Raw genomic sequence first — 24,053 nt, forward strand, 5'->3', positions numbered from 1 at the left:
TGGACTTTCCTCAGAAAACTAAAAATGGAACTGCCTTTTGACCCAGCTATTCCGCTGCTGGGATTATACCCCAAGAGCCCTGGAACACCAATCCAAAAGAACCTATGCACCCCAATGTTCATAGCAGCACAATTTACAATAGCCAAGTGCTGGAAGCAACGTAACTGCCCATCAGCAAATGAATGGATCAAAAAACCATGGTACATTTACACAATGGAATTCTACACAGCAGAGAGAAAGAAGGAGCTTATACCCTTTGCAACAGCATGGATGGAACTGGAGAGCATTATGCTGAGTGAAATAAGCCAGGCAGTGAGGGACAAATACCACATGATCTCACCTTTAACTGGAACATAATCAACAAAAGAAAAAAGCAAACAAAATATAACCAGAGACATTGAAGTTAAGAACAATCTAACAATAGCCAGAGGGGAGTGGGGAGGAGATACTGGGGAGAGGGGATTACAGGAACTACTATAAAGGACACAGGGACAAAACCAAGGGGGAGGGTGGAGGCAGGGGAGGGAGGTGGGTTTGGCTGGAGTGGTGTGGAGGGTTGGGGAGAAAATGCAGACAACTGTAATTGAACAACAATAAAGAAAATAAAGGTAATATTACAAAAATGTCTACATCTCGCTTATATTTTTTTAAAGGAAAAGTAAACTAAATTAAAATGTTTGTCCTTAGGAGGATGGAAAGAATAAAATAGAGGAGACAAAGATGAATGCTATATTTCTCTGAATGCACCTCATTGTAAACTTTGACTTTGGAACCATGTAAATGTTTTCCATTATTAAAAAACAATTAACTCATAAATCAATCTCACATAACCAAAAGCAAATAAGAGAAAATAAACCTTAACTATATTCCACATTAGCTTTGTAACCACACAGAAACAAATAATTTCAAATGACTTCAAAACACAGTATTTTTACTTTAATCCCTAGAGGGTTATCCTCTAGGACACAAAGACCATCGAAGTAACCTTAAACTGCATGTACACTCTTATTCTATACACACCCATGCACACACACTAACATACAGAAAATAAATATATTCACGTTATTAAGGAAATAGTATTTGAGCATAAAAAAGGAGATATAAAAAGAAAAATGAAATATAAAATATATTTCTGTCTTCCTTAAAAAAACTCAATTTCCTAGCTCTGTTCACATATTCGTGCATATATGTACATACTGTATTTTGCCATGTATAATGTGCACCCATGTTTTTGGCCCAAACTTTCAAGAAAAAAATCTTTCATTTTAATGTTTTAATTCAAGTTTTAATTTAATTGTATTTAGATACTCGGTTTTTGTACTATAAAAAAATTTTAGCAGCTGGGGGGGTGGAGGGATGGGGAGAAAATGCAGACAATTGTAACAATAAAATTTTTTTTTTAATTTAAAAAAAGAAATTTTAGCATTTATTTTTGAACATATTATGGTACAAGAAAATTTATGTAACAGGTAATTACAAAACAAGAACAGATACAAGTTACTTCAGGCACTACGCATGCATAATGCACATACTTATTTTTCCCTCAAAAATTTGGGCAAAATGTGCACATTATACATGGCAAAATATGGTATACAGAGTGGGGCAAAAGTAGGTTTATAATTGTTCACATGAAAAATAATACAATAAATAATAATACAGGAATAAACTCTGTATTTCACATACTTACAATTATAAACCTACTTTTGCACTACCTTGTATATATGTGTATGTATGAATATATATGCATATATAAATATACGAGCAATAATGGCAACCTATTGCATAGACTGTATTCTCTAAATACTATTTCCCAGTAAAAGGAACTACCCTAATTGATGGAACGACTGGTTGAAGGTTTAGGGCAGAGAATGGATGAAATGATTCTGGGACATCTTTTCCTAGAAAGCAAGGCCCATTTGGGTTTTATCAGAAGACTCAGGGGCCAGTTTAAAGGGGTTTTCACTGGCCCAAAAGGGGAAAATTTGAGCATCAAAAGAATGAAGAATGTAATACACTGAAGCATATTTAAGATATAAAAATTCATTAGTTCAAAAGACAAAGCCTCATTGATCACTTTTCAAAGTGGCTGGGACACTATCCTATTTTTCTGAAAATTGATAAATAATGGGATAAATAAACAAGTATTTTTCTGATTTTCTGTTGTGAACTATACTTTAGAGTGACAGAATAGTAAAAATAGGAGGAATTCTTCTTTATAGAATAATTCCAACCAGTAAAAACAAATAAAATATTCTATAATGATAGAAATCACCATTTACAACCCCCACCAAAAAATAATAGATCTGGATAATAATCATCAATAAAGGCTAAAACCATTAGGTGAATCATTAAGGGAACTTTGAGAATCAGGCTTACAAAGCCCAAACACAAAGATCAATCTTAACAGTGCCAAAAATGAGACAACCCAGACGCTATTCCTCCTGATGAGGCACAACTGGAAGTACACCACATCACCTAGAGGTGATCCACAAGAACTGAACCTAAATCTAATCAAAACCGGTCTACATATAAGTAACAGAAAAATTGGAAATCTTACATATTGCTTGTGAAAATGAAAACTAGTATAGCCACTTTAGAGAACAGATTGGCAGTTCCCTAAAAGTTAAAGACATACCCACCCTATGACTCAGCAATTCTACTCCTTAGAGAAATGAAAGCATATGTCCAATAGAGACTTATATGCAAATGTTTATGGTGTCCTTATTCATAGTAGAAACTGGAAACAACTCATATTTCCATCAACAGGTAAATAAACAGTTTTTTATAAAATCATATCATTGCATATTACATAAGAAAAAGAATGAACTATTGATAGAGATAAAATGAATACCTCTCAGAAGCATCATGCTAAGTGAAAGAGTCAGACAAAAGTACACACTGTATGATTCCATTGCATAACATCTTGAAAAGGCAAAAGTACAAGGACAGAACACAGATCAGTGGTTGCCAGCAAGGGATTAAGGGAATTGCTGACCTGCAGAGGGCACAAGAAACTTTTTGGATTGATGGGAATGTTCTATTTGATGGTGGTGGTGGTTGCATGACCATATACAATTGTCAGAACTATTCAAATTCTAAACTTAAAAGCAATGAATTTAATGTATATAAAAATTTTCCTCAATAAATTTGACTTTTATTAAGAATATTTTCTATTACATCATATCATTTCACTTATATGTGGAATCTAAAGAACAATATAGATGAACAACAGGACAGAGAAAGACTCATAGATACAGAGAACAGACTGATGACTGCCCGAGGGGAGGGCGGTTGGGGGACTGGGTGAAAAAAGTGAAGGGATTGAGAAGAACAGATTGATAGTTACAAGATAGTTGTGGGAATGTAAAGTACAGCAGAGGAAATACAGTCAGTAATATCATAATGACTTTGTATGATACCAACACTCTGTAAAGTATATGATTGTCTGGCTACTGTGCTTTACGCCTGAAACTAACACAAAATAATATTGAATGTGAACTGTAATTGAAACAATATTTTTAAATGTTTTTTTTTTCTGTTCATCTCTTACCCTGGTAACATACAAAATACTTCTAGATTATTTCATTTACTATATAATTATAAATTCCCACTGTCCTTTGTCCTCTATAAGCTCTTTGAGTGGATCTCTTATTGGGATTCTCTAAACTAAAGCTTTCAAAAGTTAATTAGTTTTTTTTTAAAGCATCTTGATCCCTCTAGTGCATCACTCAGTTTAGTTTATTTGGTGCCTGAAACCTATTTAACTTATTAATAATATTGTCTCCCCTGGTTTCAAACCTGTGTGTACTGGTTATCTTCCATGTCATCCCATGCATCTGATATGTTATCTATTCAATTTATAATTTTTTCCAGGTGAGAACTCTAAGTCAATCTGCATATTATTTTACAGTACAAAACTACAAAAATAAAAGCTTTCAGTAATTTCTTTGATATTATACTGCTTTTAAAAAATAACCATTTCTTATCGATCTTATTTTTAACAATGGACTAAAAAAGAACCAAGTGATTGTCCCTGAATCATCATGTCAGTATCTGACGGTATCACTGAAGATCCTTAGTAAAATTTTAACTACTACATTTTTGTCCTTTTTTAGCACTACTGAGTGAAAGCACTGAGTTTCTAAGCTCATTCACTTATACAAGATGGGTTTGATATGGTGCACAACTTGGAGCCTAGAATAGTCAACACAGTAGTTGTTTTTTGAGTATCTGAGATCAACACGCATTTAGAAGTCCTGCTTCAGAACTCCTTCCTCCTCCCCAATAACTATTTCCCAAGTAGATTGATCCAGTAATTTTAACCTAACGGAAGCTGGAATTCAAGTCAAATTTATCACTAGGCTGAAAGAGTGTAAATACAGTAGATAACATTTACAACAATCTAGTAGGAAAATATACTGGTAAATATTGGTAAATATATTTTGTTTTGAACATTGGCTTGATAATGTCCATTCTAATATGCAGGTATTTGACCTTATTTAGATAAATTCTTGTTGTTTCCAAAGAGCTAAGCCTCTTTAATCTTTCTTCTGAATTGAGTAATAGTCCAATTTTTTTTCTGCTCCTAAAAAACTTAGAGCCACACTCGTGCCTATGTAAATCAGTGTGTGGGTTTAAAGGGTGGCCGTTCTCTACATTTTTTTCATGAAAACACAAGTGACATTTAAAGTGTACTTAATATTCATTGTCCAACATATTCTCCTCACTCTGGAGACAGCTAGTTTGCATGAAATTTCCCCATAAGATTTCTGTGACCCTGTATTTTCTCTCCCATCAATCCAACAATACATCAGTGGCATAAAACCATAGTCGAGAACTGGTGGATTTTTTGCTTTGTTCCTGGTTCTTTTATAGCCTCATACTTGTTTTTCTTTCTTCTTTCCTTCCATTTTTAATTTATCCTATCGTGAATTTCACGTAGCCTTGTAAGTCATCTTAAATCCTTTCTAGAACAAGGTAAGGAATAAATATATAATTAGTTCATGTATCTGCAAAAGCAATCTCTTCTCATTTATCCTAAATAAAGCCTTAAAACTTTAACTCTTTGCTGCCTTTTAACTATTCTCTACCATATTAAACACACAATTATTAAAATCCACAACTTCCTTGGTTTTGTTTTTTTGCTTTAAACAATTCTCTATCTTAAAATATTTAAGGTTGCATACAAGAATTACAGGAAAAGTATCTATACACAATTTAAAGACCCATAGTAGGAATTAAATTTGCTGCCCAAGGTTTATGTCTAAGAAATGTAAACCTCCCAGTGTCTTGCATACAGTTACTCAAATAGTAATAGCTCAGTCACACAGTAGGAATTTTAAAATGCTGTGATGTAAGACTCCTATAGCTTGGGCCTTGGCACTTGAGAATTTGTTTTAGTGCTGTTTTTAAAGCCACTAATAAACACTCCAAATGGCAGGACTGAGTCTCTGCTCAGTCGAGTCTGCCTGAGTAGTTGTGAAAGATAAAATGTGCAAGAGAATCACATTTTTATCTAAATCTGAAATGCCTGTTAATCTACTCGGAAAAGTAGATATTTATAAAATTGGAGTTTTCATAAAGTACTTTAGAGTTTAGTGTTATTAAAAGGAAAATTAGTTATAAAAGTAATAAATGCACAACATAGTAGTTTCTATTCATCCCATTTGACAGAAATAATGTCCTTTCATTTCCCCAAAGTTATCTAACCAAAGCAACAGATAATATATAATTATTAGGATTTGTCTTAGAGCAAAGTTTGATTTTAAAAAGTTTGACACTTCACTCACCTACTGCAGGACAGAGTATTGCCCATATACAGATACTAACTCAATTGTCTAAGCAATTTCTTATGTTTAGAAATCAGTGCCACTGTTATGGCTCACAATTTGGCTTATGCTGCATCTGTAAGCAAACAGCCTGACAAGCACCCTAGTGTATTTCGGGATGACTGACAGGACACAGTGGCTCAAGCAGGAAGGGGGGATGGGTGCCCTTAAAGCAACACAGCCAGTGAAAGGCAACACCAAACAGTAGAACCAGACTTGAAATTATATTTTTCAAATTTGCAATAAAATACTAACATATTATCCAGTATGCGCTTTTAAACATAAGCTTTGTGTGCATTATGTGCCCAAAACATTATAAATTCCAAAATGGCTTTAAGAATTTTTTTTTTTGCTTTAAGAATTTTAAAAGTAAAAAGAAAACATTTTAAAACAGGCATGAAATGTGATACTTCCTTGAACTTACCAAAAATCTAAATTACTTAAGAATACCCTAATTATTTTTAACATAAATTAAGGCAGAGTACACAGAAAAAAGCAGCTCTTATCTCACCTCTAGATATTTGCCAATTACTTTTATAATAGTAATTTAACTGATGACAGTAATTTAAACATCTTGAATTAAACAGAGTTGTTATCAAAGATAAGGGCAGAAGATCCATGCATTTCCCGCCCTGCTGTGTTCGTCCCCTATGGCCTACATCATGCTTAGAAATAGATCAAAAGATTAAGAATTTTAATCATGGGTATTTCTACATTAGTTTCACTTCAAAATTATTTAAGTCATAGGTTGGCTTCATTCTTTACATTTATAATTTTTCTGACATTATTTCACAATACTCTAAGCCACTCAATCATTTCACTCAGCAATCAGCTCTATTTAAAAAGTATAATAAAAGCTACTCGTTTTCAAACACAATCCTGCATTGAGCCAGCAGGGGGTATCATTTGATTCTAAAAGCCCACAGTATTGTATCCACTGACATTTATTTTCATTTTTTTATGGATGATATTTATTTGTAAACTTAACCTAGGAACTGGGGCACACCATTTCAACTTTCTTTATTAACTATGTTTAGAAATATCTTATTTTATTTTTCCCATTTACATTTGACTAATCAAGCCCATATTGGTATTTAATAGTTCTCTGCGACAAAGTCTACTATCATTGCTCCATCATCTCATCAGATGCATCCTCACTGTAGTGAAAGAAAAGCACTAGATGGCTCAGAAGCAGAAGATTTGGGTTTAACCATTAGCATGACTTTCCATAACGCCAGATTTTTCTGGAACAAAAGAGACAAACGCAAACCCTACAAAGATTCCAAGCCTCACTAGACAATCCAAAACACATTCCACAAAAAATAGAACTACACTAAAAAACAAAATAATTTCTCCTCAAAATTACATATGAAATTTTTAAATTATTTAATATTTCCTAATTGCCCTGTTCAATATTTGCTAATTGGCTGTCACACATTAGGGTAATTTTAGAAAATATGTTTTCTGTTATCACATCATTATTATATTTCTCATAAATATGCAATATTATGACTAACAAAGTCCTCATACAAGCTACAAACTCCTTATTTTACAACTTAATACCCACTTCAGTCTGGAAAAGCATGAGCAATTGATTTGGCTGATTTACTCTAAAAAAAAATTTTACTATGTGATTAGCTAAAATCATTAACTATCACAAATACATCGTGACTGAAGATAAAAATGTCCTGTGCTTCTCTGATGTCATTATCACAAACATCAGGTTTACTGTTAACCACAGAAAAATTAAAATAGACCAAAAGGCTTAAAAAGTGATCCCTCTTTTCATGCCCCCAGAATTGCCAGTAATGACATACCCTTTATGTTGAAGGATTAACTTTTCCAAAGAGAAAGGGAATAATAATTTTCTTCCTCAATTGTAACGCAAAATAGAAAGTTATAACTTGTTTTCCTTAGAAAAAGAATCCTAATTCTGATAATGAAAGCAAGGTTTGGGTTCTTCATTCTATAAAAACATTTTTAATACCTGAATGTGGCAGTTTCTTTACTCACAAAATAGCCAATGTAGCCATGTAAATACTATATATTACATTTGGACAAAAGCATAACATCTCTTCAATTGTTATTGACTCTCTCAAGAAATTTTTGTCATTAATTTTCTAAACTGATATATTCTCTAGGATAAAAAAGATACTTAGAATTATTTCTTAAATTAACTTATTAGGTAAGTGTCCAAAAGAAAACTGAAAATCAGGTTTTTCCAGTAATTTGCTTATCCTTCTTGTCAATCTCCCACACATTTTGGAGTATACAGATAACTTTTTTTTTTTCTGTTTTCACCTAACCACATAATTCCACTTTACTTTCCAATTCTGAGTTTGGTTCCTGACACAGGCTTTCCTGAACTGCCTCATTCAGTGATTTTTAATTTATCCAAATACCTTAAGAACCTATATCTAAAAGCAAATTTGGTCTCAATTCTATTCATGATTAAGAAAACTTTTTAAACAATACTGCTCCATGGGGGAGCAGAGATTAAATGACTAGTAATAGATACTATTTATTTAAAATAACCGTTTTTACTTTTAGCAACAATGTCTCCATATATCTGATGCTGTATCTGAATTTTCCACACACTTTTTATATATTTCATTTTATCTTGAAAACAACTTATTTCCTTCCCAAACTATTGTAACTGGCTCTAACAGATAGTGCTCACACCAATGAGCAGGTCTAGAACAAGTTCTGACTCAGACATACACTAGGTATGTGAGTTGGAGGTGTCAGTGGCTTGTGCAAGTGGGTTATGTCCCATGGGCAACTGAAAATTCAGGATCCCAGGGCTCAAGAGAAAAATCACTTTTAAAGATAGAGATATGTTAGCTAGTATCTGTGCTACACCTTAAACCGTGAGGCTAGACGAGCGCTCCCAAGGCTGGGAGCCGAGGGGGATAAGGCATCAAAGATAACAGTTTGCAAAACAATTACCATTTAGGGTAAGAAGAAAAGTGAAGTTGTAAAAAGAATAGGCAGAAACACAAGACAAACTGGGTTCAAATTCAGGCTCTGCTTTACACTGTTTGGACGTGTCCACGTTGACCCCCTTTCACCCTGTTTGCCTCACGTTGTGAAATAAAGTTGCCATGAAGAGTAATTACTTATAAAATTACCCATAGAATCTAATGACGTGCTAATCACGGTGCTAAACAATTCACTAATCAAATATTGTTATTTTGTGGAAAGATAATTTTCTCTTTGAGAAATTCTACTTTTCCAAACCAAATGCCATTGAATTTTAGAAGGCTGCTATGAGAGATGTCAAACGGATTGCTCATCTGATTAAAAATGGATGAAGACTCATTAAGTTTACACATTTTTATTTGGCAAATTGAATCCATTTCATCAAGGTAAGTCACCGACCCCATCTATGATAATAACTTATAATTAAGTAATAAGGAAACATGATCCTAAAATGGAAGAGTTTACAAGCAGCTTCCAAAGTTGTTAACAAATGCTTAACAGAGACAAGACACACCACATATTAATAAAGTGAGTTGGTTATGGAATGGTTAAAGGATAGAATACAGAAATAAAAGCAAAAGAATGACAATCAGTAAAAATAGAAACCTCTGGCATCTTATTCCCACATTAGACTTATGGAGAGGTGCCAACGTGCTTCATTCCAGAGCAAAGAGCCAGTCAGTAGCTGAGGCTACATTAGAGAGAGAGGAAGGAAATCCTTTCTCCCCCTCTGTTTCCAAAGATAATAAAAGAAAACTAGAGAGTGATGGATTTCACTACCAAGTAACGATGTTTATTTTACTCATGTCCCCACTGACTGTTTAAAAGTCAAGCCTACTAATTTTGCATCATAGAGCAAAAGAAATATATGGATAAAAACAAAGAAAATTGATTTTTGCAAAACTCACATGTCTAATTTTCAAAAAAAATAACTGTTCTAGCCACTAACTTTATACCATAACATCATTCCTGTCAAGTCATCAATTGTACTGGAAAGAATGAAGCTCATCACAGAGTAAAGTACAATAATTTAGCTCAGTCATTAACACAGTGAATTGCATTTCTTCAACTCCAAATAACGCTGCTCAATAGCCTGAGTAATCTGCACACACACTCCCGGCCATCCCACTCTTTTTCTCCTGAGTCTTGAGTAGATAGAATTGGATTGACACAGTCAATCATCCTCCTAGTTAAAGTTCAGCTGATGGAACTGGTCTGTGAAAAGGCTGTTTTACTGCGTTTTTTTGTTGTCACATTCTGTATCCCCCAGCCTCAGTTCCACTCCACTTCTCCTTCCCCATAGGCATCCACTCTATAGTTGCTAATGGGGGCCTTTCTAATCAACTTTACACAATTATTTTTATATATGATATATATCTTTACAATGATATATAGCTTTGTGTGTGTGTGTATTTTTACACAAACAGTATTGTATTTCCCATCTCTCTCTCCACCCTCCCCACTCCCCTACCCCCACAACATGATGTTTTAGTGGTCTATACACCTAGAACTATGTAGACATGGTAAACACCACAGGTTAGCTCACATAATCCCAGCTTTGCTCCCTTGCCTTTCACTGCTCTGAAAGCGAGACACTAGTTTTCCCAGCCTTTTTTGCAACTCTGATTGACATGTGACAGAATTCTGGCCAATGAGATGTCAGTGGAAATCCTCTGAGGAGGGTTCTAGCAAAACTTTCACTTTCCTTATAAAAGGGGGTTACAATATTGCCATGGCCTTTGGCCCTTCCATCTGCTATCTGTGGCACGATGCGGGGGCATAAAAGCAGTTGTGCTGCAAAGCTGAGGAAGCCCTGTAGCCCAGAAGTCTAGCATGGTGCTTGCCCTCCACTAAGATTGCAGAGGCAGATTCTGTAGTTCCACAGTTGATAGTGATGGAGCTCAAAGGCAATATACATATGAAACTTAGGACAAACACTAGGACAGAATAAATATCTAGTCTTTCAAAAATAAGTAAATAGAAAAACCCAAAATTTAAAACTATAACATAAAAGAGGAAGACAATGTCTTAAAAATGCAAGGGGAAATTATCCTCAAGACAAAAGAAAATTTAGAATACATCTACTCTGTGTTCTCAGTGAAATACTCAGACATATAAATTCTAGGAAAGAAGTGATACAAAGACTAAATAAAATAAAAAGAAAGTTTACAGAAGTAAGTCAAAATAAAAATACCCGGCAAAGATTTAAAAGTAAAAGAATACAGCAAAGCCAAAATGACAATAAAACTAATTAAAATCTGAATTAGAGGAATCATTCCTCTCCTTTATCTTCTTTCTCTATCAACAACTTCATTATTCAGAGAGCAAAGAAGAAAAGTTTGGAACTGCTATCCTGGGCTTAATTCTTACCAACAAAGAGGAATATGTTAGTGAAGTGAAAGTGACAGGAACCTTGGGGAAAATTGAACATATCACCTTAGAGTTCATTACAGCCAAGGGAAAAAAATGCAAAGCAAAGTAAGACGAGTATCTTAGATTGCTTAGCAGTTCAGAGAAAATATAAGAATGTCTCAGAGCCTGAGATTCTAAAATGAAAACTAGGACAAAAAATAAAACCCACTACTGCAATCACAAATGATGAAAAATGGAAGAGAACATATGCAAATATAACTCAGTGTGGCATACTAAAGAGCTGAGATTTTTAAAGGACACACAGAAGTACTTAATAGAAGGAAGGAGGTAGAGGGAAGGATGCACACATCAGTGTAGTACTGACTGACCTATTAGAAGAGAAGACTAAACCTAAGACGAGCAAACACTTGTGAAAAAACACTCAAACCAATATGAAAACTTTTAGACTGTTTTTGAGGAAGAAAGGACAAGTACAACCTCTCTCCTCCACTCCCAAGTAGATTTCTTGATGTTGACGAGTAACATAGAGAAAGCAAAATGACAATATTTTGAGTTTGCTTTCATCTTGTCAACAAAGGAGAATACTCTTTCAAATGGGAAAACTGTGTTAACAACCTTGAGAAGAAACTGATAAACCAGATGAGAAAATATAGTGAAAAAATGTGTAATTGTTTAGATCAATGTCCATTTCCAGACATATTCTATTACAGCAAGTTTTCTCATTCTCAAGACTACTGATATTTTAGGCTGGATAATTCTTTGCTGTGGAGGACTGTCCGGTGTGTTGCAGAATGTTTAGCAGCATCCCTGGCCTCCACCCCCTAAATGCTGGTAGCACCAGCCTCCCAGTGGTGGCAACTACAAGTGTTTCCAGATACAGCCCAATGTCCCCTAGGGAGCAAAATTACCCTGGGTTGAGAACCACAGTATTACAGAGCAGTGAAAAACTGGCATGTATTATCACAGAATTACTGTTTGCATCTTTGAGCAATCATGGCATTGGGAACTGACAAATGTTGTCTCATATATCAAAAAGGTAGCTCCCGAAAATTAAAACCAGTAAATTTGATGTTGATGGCCAGAAAATTTTAATATAGGATCAAAATATAATTAATTAGAAAAGAGAGCAGTGATCTCATGATGTCTTGGTATAGTTTCATTAGGAGCCATTCACACTACACTAATTTAATGTTTCTCTTCCCCCTTTTTTCAGTTTCATTGCAAAAGAGGATAAGTGATTTCACTAAAACATTTTTTAAATCTTTTGTGAAATCTTCTTGGGCAATATAAAGAAATGCAACCTGTCACCTATACCCCAGATCTGAGCATTTTTCTTGGAAGTCACTCTGGCAATATTCAGAAAGTTTTATACGCACTCATTCTTATACTAAGTGACACCACTTTTAGGAATTTGAACCTGTGTACAAATATGCATGCCAAGTGTTGCAATATTGTAACAAAACAACCTAAATGTGCATTAATTGTGGACTAGTTAATTAATTGTCATGTATTCTTTCCTTGCTGGGACTTTGTGACCAGGGGGTCAGGAAAAACCTTAAGAAATATCTAGAATCCAACTGGATGGCACTTGCCTAGCAGTAGGGAAGACATTCAAAAAATGTAACGACCAGCATGGTTCAGGCCCCAACCAATCAGAGCTTAGCCTGGAGCTGAGCCTTGGAAGGACCCTGTTGTACCATGTGTTCACCCTTTAGTTTCTGGGTCTAGGGGCTCCCCAGCAGAGACCAAGTAGAGGAAGGCCATTGGGGAATATCAGGCCTAACCAACAGAGACAAATGTTAAAATATTGAGGACTAGTATGGAGCAACAAATTGGCTAAATTCAAACAAATGGCAGCTATAGAAAGAGTGAAGTAAATTTTTATGTACTGATACAGAATGATACATTAACTTTTTTTTCATTTATAACAGAAACTGCTAGCAGTTGTTATGTGGGAAGAGGATCAGGGAAGTGAGGGCTGGGGTCAGGGAAGGGGAGACTTATTTTCATCGTATACTCTTTGTGGCAGATGCTACAGATTTGCTAATACCCCTTCCAGCCCTAGCCAACCTCTCCTCCTCCAGATTTCACCAATCAAACACAGCTTGGGTGATATTTTAAAAGGCCATAGCCATGGGAAAGCTGTGGCAGAGCTTCCATATCCAGCTCAAGAGTCTAGAATGGTGGAAGCTAGTATATGTGCAGAGCTGTCCCTCAGGTACAGCTGGACATTTTTTCCCAGCTGCATCATCTTTGGCTGTTTCTCTGGCTCTCCTAGAGAACCTATGAGCTCTCTAATGTTATTATGTCATTTATGAAACCTTCTGCATAACCTTGATTGCAATCAAGACCTAGGCTAAGGCTGCCTTTGTTAAAATAAAAATAAATGTGTATGTATATATTTTTAAGTTTAAAGTTAATTTTTAATATAATTTTTTAAAAAAAATACATCAGGCTGGATGGTGGTACTGTTCAGGGAGGACACACCTGGTGGAAGAAGCATATCTGAAAGAGCCAGCCTAGAGATCTAGGCCCCAAAATTCCATCTGCACATCAGGTGTCTCAACTACCAGAAAACATGTTATACTAAAACTCATCTAGAAATAAAATTATAATTATGCCTAGGAAAATCTTGAAGGGGCAGAAAAGGAGAAGGAATAATCCTTTCAGAGTCATTAGAAATCAAGCTGAATGGAAGTCCTACAACTATGGAATTAAAGAAGGAACTACGAGACTGGTAGGAGGCCCAGAGACATAGACTGGGCTGGTCCCATACCCGTATGTGGCAGATAAAAATCAAAAGGTGTATCTCAGGAGGGAAGGGTCCCAGCCCCACACCTGGAGCCCCAGCCCAGGGTTCCAGTGCCAGGAAGATAAGTCTCCATAACTTAAGGCTGTAAAAACCAGTGGGGATTGAGACTGTAAAAGACAGAAACTGCTGGAGTCTCTGGCAGTTTCTCTTAAAGGGCCCACACACAGACTCAGACTCACTCCCTCTGAATCCTAGCGCTGGGGCAGCAGATTTAAAGGCATCAGAGACATACCAGGAGGAACTTAATTGTCCAGCATCAGGGAAAGAACTGGGAGGAAGTTTTCTCCCAGGCAGAAGTGCTGGCAGAGGCCACTATTCCTTTCTGAGTCCTCCCCGCACAGAGCCACAGAGCCGGCAGGAGGGCGCCATACCTGAGGCTCCTTCAACCTGGCCCACACTGTTTGCCCCACCCTGGGATCCCCTAGGCCCTGCCCCACCCAACTTCCAGGCCCACCTAAGCTGTTTCTAGGGGCTTTTCCATACAAATGACCTGTCTTGGCTCATGCTTCAGACTTTTCTAAATTCTCTCAAACAAGCAGCATCAGGCTTCAGCAAGCTCCATACCACTTGTTAAGTTGCCCCAGGTCCAGTACTAGCAGTAGCCAACCTTAGTTCAAAACTTGCCTTGCCTGGGTACCTCCACATCAAGCACAAGTAGCAGCCACCTGAAGATTGCTTTGTAGCTTATGCTGTGTGACCCTGGACGAAACACAGGTGGTGGCTGACCTTGGACATGCCAACAGCAATCAGGGCTCAACTACAAAAGAAGGGTGTACACAGTCCACACAGTGGGCACACCTCAAGTACCCAGCTTGGGTGATAAGAGAGGCTGTGCCCCTGGACCCTACAGAACACCTACTATATTAGGCCACTCTAGCAAGCCTGGGAGATGTAGCAGTTCTACCTAATATATAGAAACAAACACAAGGCAGCTGCCAAATTGAGGAGACAAAGAAACATGGCCCAAATGAAAGAACAGAACAAAACTCCAAAAAAAGAGCTAAACAAAATGGAGACAAGCAATCTATCAGAGGCAGAGTTCAAAACACTGGTTATAAGGATACTCAAGGAACTTAGTGAGGACCTCAGCAGCATAAAAAAGATCCAGTCAAAAATGAAGGACCCACAAATTAAAATAAAGAACAATTTACAGGGAATCAACAGTACAGTGGGTAAAGCCGAGAATCAAATCAGCAATTTGGAACATAAGGAAGCAAAAACAACCAATCAGAACAGCAAGAAGAAAAAAGAATCAAAGAAATGATGATAGTTTAAGGGGCCTCTAGGACAACTTCAAGCATACCAACTTTTGCAACATGGGGATGCCAGGAGAAGAGAGAGGGCAAGAAATTGGAAACCTTTATGAAAAAATCATGGCAGAAAACTTCCCTAACTTGGTGAAGGAAATAGACATACAAGTCCAGAAAGCTCACAGAGTCCCCAAACAAGATGAACCCAAAGAGGCCCACACTAAGACACAACATAATTAAAATGCCAAATGTTAAATACAAAGAGAAAATCTTAAAAGCAGCATGAGAAAAGCAGTTAGTTACTTACAAGGAAGCTCCCATAAGACTATGATCTGATTTCTCAAAAGAAACCTTGTGGGCTAGAAGGTATTGGCAAGAAATATTCAAAGTGATGAAGAGCGAGGACCTACAACCAAGATTACTCTACCCAGAAAAGCTATCATTTAGAATCAAAGGACAGATAAAAAGCCTCCCAGCCAAATAAAAGTTAAAGGAGTTCATCATCACCAAGCTATTATTGTATGAAATGTTAAAGGGACTTTTTTTAAGAAAAAGAAGATCAAAATTATGAACAATAAAATGGCAATAAATACATATCTATCAACAATTGAATCTAAGAAAGAAACAAAACAAAATAAACAAGTAGAACAGAAACAGAATCGTAGATAGAGAACATTTCAATGGTTGCCAGATGGAAGAGGTTTTGGGAGGAAGGGCAAAAAAGGTGAAAGGATTAAGAAGTACAAACAGTAGTTACAGAATATCATGGGGATGTAAAGTACAGCATAGGAAATAGAGCAGCCAAAGAACTTATATGCATGACCCAAGGACATGGACAATGGTGTGGGGATTGTCTGAGGGTGTTGTGGGTGGGGGTTGAGTGGAAGAGGACAAAGTGGGATAACTGGGACAACTGTAATAGCATAATCAATAAAATATAATTAAAAAAATAAAAAATATGGATTGGAAAAACGTTAGATACAAGTATTACTAGAACAAGAGAGAAAGTTGAGAAACAGGCTCAAATAAAAATTTAGCTTATGATAATGATAGCATTTCAAATTAACAGGAAAAAAATGATTCCTAAATAAGTCATATTGGACCACCTGAATAAACATTTAGAGGAAAAATTAAAATAAAGTTAATTTTCAGCCTTACTCCCTTGTTCAAAATCATTTCCAGATGTAGCAAATATTTTAAAATTCTGAAAGTATAAATGAATTTATGCATAACACCTTTATGTATGATAATTAAGGTAAAAATTTCCTTTCTAAGTAAACACAACATCCAGAAGCCATAAAAGTAAAGGTTTAAAAATTTAAGTAAAAATTTATTTTTTCTATGTAATTTAAATATAAAACATAAAAGTAAACAATAAATTGGGAGAAATACTTGCTACATGTTAAACAGACAAAAGGTTAATTTGTTTAATTTACTATGGGGGAATTAACAGGAAAATGGATGAAGGTTATAAAAAGGCAACGTAAAAAAATACAATGCACTAATAAATATAATATTTAGAAATTGTTCAACCTTATTTATAATTAATTAAATACAAATCAAAAAAACAAGATATTTTCACCTATCAGACTGACAAAAGTGAAAATTTTTGATTGAGTAAGTTGATCAGAGCAGGTAAGAGTTGGGGACAGAAGCTCACAGCATACACTGTCAGTGGGAGCATAAACTGATATGAACTTCTTGAAGAGATATATGACAATAGTTCTCAGATTTTAAGTTATGTATACTATTTAACCCTTCGATATTTCCAATTAAAGGCAATACTTATTAAATTTTACTATGAACATTCCTTTTGATTCAAAAATTCTACTTCCATGAGTGTATCCTAAAGACATATGAACAGGGATATTCATGACAGCATAGCAACATGAAAAGACAAACAGAAAGTACTGAAAACAACAATCATATCCATCAATACAGAATGGGCTAAGTAAGTTATGCTATGGACATGATGAAGTTGAAAAGAATGAGGTAGGTCTACAAGAGTTGCCATAAATCTGAAGGCCGCCATTTTGGCAAGAGGTGAAGTGGCAGCGGCTTCTGTGAGGGGGGACAACAGGTCAAGAGCTGCTGGTGCTCCTTTTCCCCTGGGCCCAGCCCTAGCCCGAGTGGAACTCGGGCACGAGTGCACCCCACCACCGTCCTCACCTTTTGGTGCTGTTGGCAGCAAAAAAAAAAAAAAGAAAAGAAAAGAATTGCCATAAATCTGTCTTAACTAAATATAACTGTCCTATATAGGAGAGAAATGGGGACACAAGATGCAGGTCAATATGTATAACATTAGATTGTAGCTTTTTATCCTATTTTTTTAAGATTTTATTTACTTATTTTTACAGAGAGGGGAAGGGAGGGAGAGATAGAGAAACATTGGTTGCCTCTCACACGCCCCCAACTGGGGGCCTGGCCCACAATCCAGGCATGTGCCCTGACTGGGAATTGAACTAGCAACCTTTCAGTTTGCACGCTGATGCTCAATCCACTGGGTCCCATCAGCCAGGGCAGATAGTACCTTTTTATTCTTGACCTAAATTGGGTTCTGTAAATTAGCAAGAAGAGCAAAACGTATGGATATTGTATCGGTAATCAGAAGAGCCTATCACAGATTAATTCTTAAAATTAGGACTCCTTTGTTGTCCCGTACTGGGATAGAAGAACTACTAAGTCTAACAAAAATCAAGTTAATTCTGCAAATTCCCATTACCTATGAGCTCCAGCTTGGGACTAATACAGATTCCGGTACCTCTTTTAGAGAATCCATGAAATTGGTTTTATTTCTTACTCTCCCTTCATCCCCACCCACAAACAAAGGCACTAGAAAGAAAACGCCATGAGGTCAGGGCCTTTGTTTGGTTCACTAGGATCTCTCCCCAGCACTAAGAATACTGTCTAGTGCAAAAGTCATCTAGCCTGAGTAGTTCCAAAGCCAACACAAGAGTAGACCCAACGCAGCCCTTTCAGCAATCCTACATCTCAGTCATTATGTGGGTTCTCAGTGAGCGAACCCAGGGTCACTGTACATTGATACCACCTCCAGAAGTCTCACCAGCTGAGACCTGATAATTAATTTCCTGTCTCATTAATTGTATGCCTCCACCCCAATTCTCTACCCCATAATGCATATAGGGTAGAGGTAATAAGTATACAGTGTAATTTAAGTAATGCTACTCAAAGTACAGTCTACAGTGAGTTAAGGAGCTTATACCAGAATGTAAATCAGTAACTGTTTCATTCATCTTGAAAGCCTTGCTACAAAGTCTTAGGACATAGGTGATTTACAATCTGGTACAAACCCCTCATGGGCTTTTATGAACCACTAACAGACTGAGAACTGTTGATCACGTTTTCAATAGTGCTAACATAAAGTAGGGCCTAAAGTGCTCAAGTTCCACTACTTGAGGGTCTTTCTTTGTCCTAAACATCGCCTTCTCCATCAGATCTATTTCCCCAATGATGGAGAGACCTGATGCATCACAAGCATACTCATTAGGATAATGAAAGACAGGAAAGAGATGTGGGGGAGTAGGGGTACCAAACAAATTTGACCTAAATTTATAATTTTGCACGTAGGAACTCAAAGTCACTTTTCAGGCTCTGGAAGTTAGTGATTAAATTGGTGGCAGATTACTGGCTCTGTTTCAGGCAGCAACATGTAGTTAAAACAGCAATTAAGCACATGAAAATTAGGTGCAGCAGCTATTAGTACTGTTTGCTTTCAAAAAATCTGTATTGTCAATTATCTGTCACTTTCCACTAGGTTTGTAACTTGGCTAAACTCAGGAGTTCCACTTCCAAAGTACCATGTCACTTAAAATCCAGTATCCAAACAAAAATCAGAAAATCCTGCTTTTTGAGTCTGTAGACTAACATTCCCATGAGCCAATGATCCATAAATAAAAACTATTTTTAAGTCTTCATTACAAAACACATAGTTTCTCTTCAAGCATGATTGGGCTACCAACTTCTCTTTTTAATATTAATCCCTTCTATTCCAAAGAAAAAGTAGAAATTCATAGTAAACAAAAAAGAGAACTCGCATCCTTTCATAGCTATGGTCTTCCTCTAAGTATCACTGAAAAGTAAAACTCCACGATTTAAAAAAATGAATACAGGCAGAATATATTCTTTAAGAATTCACAACCTTAAATCTCAACTCACCTCCCACCAAATAATGCTGTCTCTACTCTCTCCACTTTGATTTCTGTGAACCAACCACCACCCCAAAAATCAGCTTTATCAATCACCAGCTCCTTGGCTTCTTTTCCTTCAGTGTATTCTACTTCTACAACCATAGCTCCCAAATTCAACAACAGCAAAATTAAAACTTCATGTCTTCCTTGAGTCCATGCTAGCCACGCTCTTGTGTGTGTCCTCTATCCTTCCTTTCCGCTGTGCTACCTACAGACTTCCTCCAAATACTTCTAATTTTCCCAGACTTTTATCATGAAGTATTTATTCTTCCTTATTCTGCTATTTCTTTGTCACAGATTATAAAATTCATATAAATATGAATTATACATAGATAGTGCTCTAACAAAAGTTATTTATAAATTCTATTGTTCTAAAGTCCAAAGTAAAATAAATAGTCGGTAATACCAACTGTTGCTTTCAGGCAGAGGTGAAGGATTTTGACTCTGACATGTAGCCATATTGATTACCTGTGAAAGTTGATAAGTTGGATTTTGTAAATAGAGGGGATTCTGTCCTTCCAAACACTTAGTGTGTTGCTGCCTTATGTGCCTGTGGCTGACAATAATGTTTTGCATATCAGAGACACTCAATAAATATTTCATTTGGTAGACCAGGAAACTTACAATTCCTTAAACCACAGGTGGCAAACACAGGGCCCCTGGGCCGAATCCAGCCTCCACCTTGTTTTATCCAGCCCAGCCCTTGTTTCTACCCGGTGGCAGCGCTGAGCTCTTGCTTAACAGTTACGGAGTAGTTACATTTACACAGTCCTAAAATTACATTCGGCCCTTTGAAGGCAACCGTGAGGCTGATGTGGCCCCCAGTGAAAATGAGTTTGACACCCCTGCCTTAATCGAAAAACAGTTAAAAAATCTTAAAAATCAAAAACTTTGTCTTCAACTCTAATGATCTCTAATTCAAGGCTACACTTAAGAATAGAACTTAAAGAAATAATTTTTGGCATAAATACAGACACACACACACACTATGATATTTACCATAGCCCTTAGGTGTTCAACAATGATTAATAAAACTATATCCATTTACTTGGAAGAATGTTACACAACAATTTAAAATAACATCTATGTAGAATAGGTATTATTTGGAAAACGTTTTGGTATAAGGCTAAATGAAAAAGCATGGTATCAAATTGTATCGATAATACTATTGCAATTCATTTTAAAGCCATGCAGAGAAAAAAGCCTAGAAGGAAATACTCAATAAGGTTACAGATAATTTTTTTCTGTGCTTCCAAAATTCATACAATGAATATTATACATATTACTATTATAACGAAACAAAACTAAGTTTTACTATAAAAATTCCAATATTTTACTCAAGAAAGAAGACAGACTATGTATAGGAAGTAACAAATGGAAATAGCCATTTCTATACTGTCTGTATTTTGGGTTTCTCCATTTAACAAATTTATCCTGTGCTACTATGAGTTAATTTTTTTATAGTGGGTGATGAAATTTTAATAGCACATCCAAATATGCCATTCAAGTTTGACTGCTGATAACTCATATCTCCAAATCACAATACTTTTCAATAGGTTGACCTTCCAGTCTGCCTAAACAAGCTAGCCACCACCCAGAACCAAGGCTAATTTGAAACCCTATTTTTCCCACTGGTGTGTTCTGAGAATCATCGATTGGATCTCACGTATCTTCAGAGACATTGCAGCAGCCTTTCCTAGTGGTGTGTGCATATCAGTCACTCAGAACCTCTCCAGTCAACAAACTTCCTGACGCTTAACCTCAGTTCCTTCTTATTTCCATTTGAACCCTCTCCTTCCAGTTCTGTCTTCTGTGCAACCAGGAGCAACTCCTCAGTCACTCAGACCTTCTCTTTGCGTTATTGATTAGATCTCACAGCCCATATTCATTCCATATACTCCGATTGTTATTTGGTGATAAATGGTGGTAAAACAGTTCTGAGAGATTCCTCAACATCCCGTGCCTGTTCTAAAACAAATATATAAGATGAACATTAAATTGAAAAATTAAAACTTTTGCCACTCTGTCATTTGGAAAAGCTTCCAATTATTGTGAACAAGCTTTCTTTGGTTAAAAGTAAAAATCCCTTCAAACATTTTCTATCTTGCCTTCTTTTGCCCCAGCTCCATGCCAAAGCAGGAGCATCCAGGCCATATCTTATCTTTGCCTGCACGGTATCGCAATCAGCTTTTTATAGCCAGAAACTCTCTGAATGCAAAGCACGACATTGGGTACTAGCTTCCCCTGGCACTAGTTTGGAAGTTATTTATAACTTGAAAATTAGCATGCAAATCTACATTTCTCATCATAACTATTCAAAACATTCCCACTTTATATAATAATGTATTCTTTAATTCAGAAAGAAATCTCACATTTTAAACCTACGATGTATAACTAACACAGAGCAACTCAACGCAGAAAAAACAATGCACTGAAGTCCAGCTCTTCTCTTCACAAACTTGACACTTACCTTTCTGTTGCTTCCTAGAAAGTAAATGTGTTTAAAATTCGGCTCTTGTAGGAAAAAAAAAAAAAGCTCTTTTTTTTTGGTGGGGGGAGACTTCTTGGTTAGCCACAGAGTTACAGAGCAACAAATTGAGAGTCAGTGACAGTGGCGCAGTCACTTCAGCTGAGCGTCATTCACCCAGGATGAGAAAGAAAGGGGAGGTTACAAGCCAGGGTGGGTGGTATCTAATCCTGAACCACTAGCCACTGACCTCACTGACAACTTGTTACTGAAAATACTTCGTTGAAAAAGGCCAGACGCATACTTTGCCTAGCGATCTACAAACATAGCTGTCAGGAAGCTTTGAATAAGTTAGATTTGCATTTCTCGAGTCCCTTTCAAAAGTAAGGACACTTTACATCTAATTAAAGCTGAAGGCTGAAGTTATTGAGAATAAAAAATAATAAAGCAGAGATAACAGAAGTCCCAGAAATCTACCATCAAAAGATCAATTATGTAAAAGTAAAATTCAGCGTCTTCAGTACCATGATAATGTGTCCCATTTGATGTGGTTCTCCTCTGAAACTTCCCCTGCCTTGCACCCTTGCCCCAGTTATTACACTCCCTGCTTTTAGAATTTGTGCATAATTATCAGGAAAGTATGTAAAGTGAAAACTTACCAAAAACTCCACAGGTGGAACCATTATTAAAGTTACCAATAAAACAACTTTCTCCAACAAAATTGTTTTCTTCTATGATTATTCTTTTTCATATTTCTCTTCCCTTTCTCTTCCCTTTTTTTTATACCCTCTCCCTGAACATCTTAACACTCCCTGGGACAGCTCGGTATATCCCTGCCTTATGTTTTATCGTTCATCAATTCTTTGACACCCCACTTGAACTCGGACTGCATTTCCTTAGACATTATTATCATTTTTGTGACCCTCTTCCAATAGTTTCTAAAACAATAGGTGGTAACTGCTCCTAAAATGGAGCTACTCATTTCAGTTTTGGCATTTCTGTTCTTAAAAGGCTGAATTCAAAATAAAAAGAAGGCATTCATTTATTAGCTCCACAGGCAATTTTAGAACAAATATTAGGAAGCCAAGAGGAAAGGGAGGATCTGGGGACTGTCAGAATCAACTATGAAAGGAGTTTCATTTTTTATGATTTGCAGGGAAACTCGGAAAATTACTGTGTTTTTATGTAGGGTCCTTTAAAATGTGCTTAATTGGCATTACAGTTATCTAAAGGTTCTTAGCTGCTAACATACCATCCTCCCAGAATTTTTTAAAGCAGCTTTTCCCCGAGAGAATCTAGGAATGGCCTCTTTTCACAGTGAACACAAAGAGTAAGTTTTATGTCTCTCAATCCATCTTTTCTTGAATAAAGAATTCACTTGACACTTGCAAAATAGAAGTTTTTGTTTTAGAACTCTAATAATGAATGTTTTCCAAACCCGGACTGTTGAATTGAGCCCAAGATATCCAAATTCTATTACGAGCCAGCCTGCCACCACTGTAAAATCAGTACCTTTCCTTTCCATCTGCAAAATGGAGATGAAAACCCCTATTCTATCTGCTTTTCAGGAGATAAGTGAATTAAATGGATACAATCTGAAGGGCTTCAAATTACACTGAACTCATAAGAGATGCATATAGATGCAAGTATGAGACTTGATGTTATCAAAACAACTAAATACTATAGCTATCTGAAATATAATTTTAAAGTGCACTACGGAGTTCTTTTAATTACTTTATAAAAATGCCTGCAGCCTCCGAGATATTTTTATATGAAGTATTTCCCACTTGTAGCCACAAGAGGTCCTCCTCCTAGCAATTCAAATCACGTCAGATTTGATGAGCTGAGGCCCCACGGTCTTCTGTACTTATATCCGTTTGCTGACAGAAAACACAGATCACCTCTGTCAAGCTCCCATAGGTAACTATAGGGTAGCAAACAAAACCAGAAAAAGTCTGGCTTTCTCTGGGTGATCACTGAAGCATGCTGAACACTAAATAGTTCCTGTAAACTACACAGCCACTGCATTTGGCACTCTGGCCCCCATCCAAATTTTAATTTTCTTCCTGTCACTTTGCCCAGTCTTGTTCAGTATTTATTCTCCTTCCCTATTTACTTGTTTCTGTTCTTTAT

The 24,053-nt window shown here is 36.3% G+C and overlaps 1 protein-coding gene across 1 annotated transcript in view; it reads right to left on the reverse strand.

Moving 5' to 3' along the window:
• CTNNA3 (catenin alpha 3) overlaps positions 1–22,071 on the reverse strand; it is a 1,492,024-nt gene extending 1,469,953 nt beyond the window's left edge. Inside the window, exon 1 of the mRNA XM_053922528.1 lies at positions 21,924–22,071. The gene's annotated coding sequence lies outside the window, so the exon portion shown is untranslated. The remainder of the gene's footprint in view (positions 1–21,923) is intronic.
• Positions 22,072–24,053: the final 1,982 nt, after the last annotated feature.

Source organism: Desmodus rotundus, chromosome 4, assembly GCF_022682495.2.
Source record: "Desmodus rotundus isolate HL8 chromosome 4, HLdesRot8A.1, whole genome shotgun sequence".
NCBI lineage: Eukaryota > Metazoa > Chordata > Mammalia > Chiroptera > Phyllostomidae > Desmodus > Desmodus rotundus.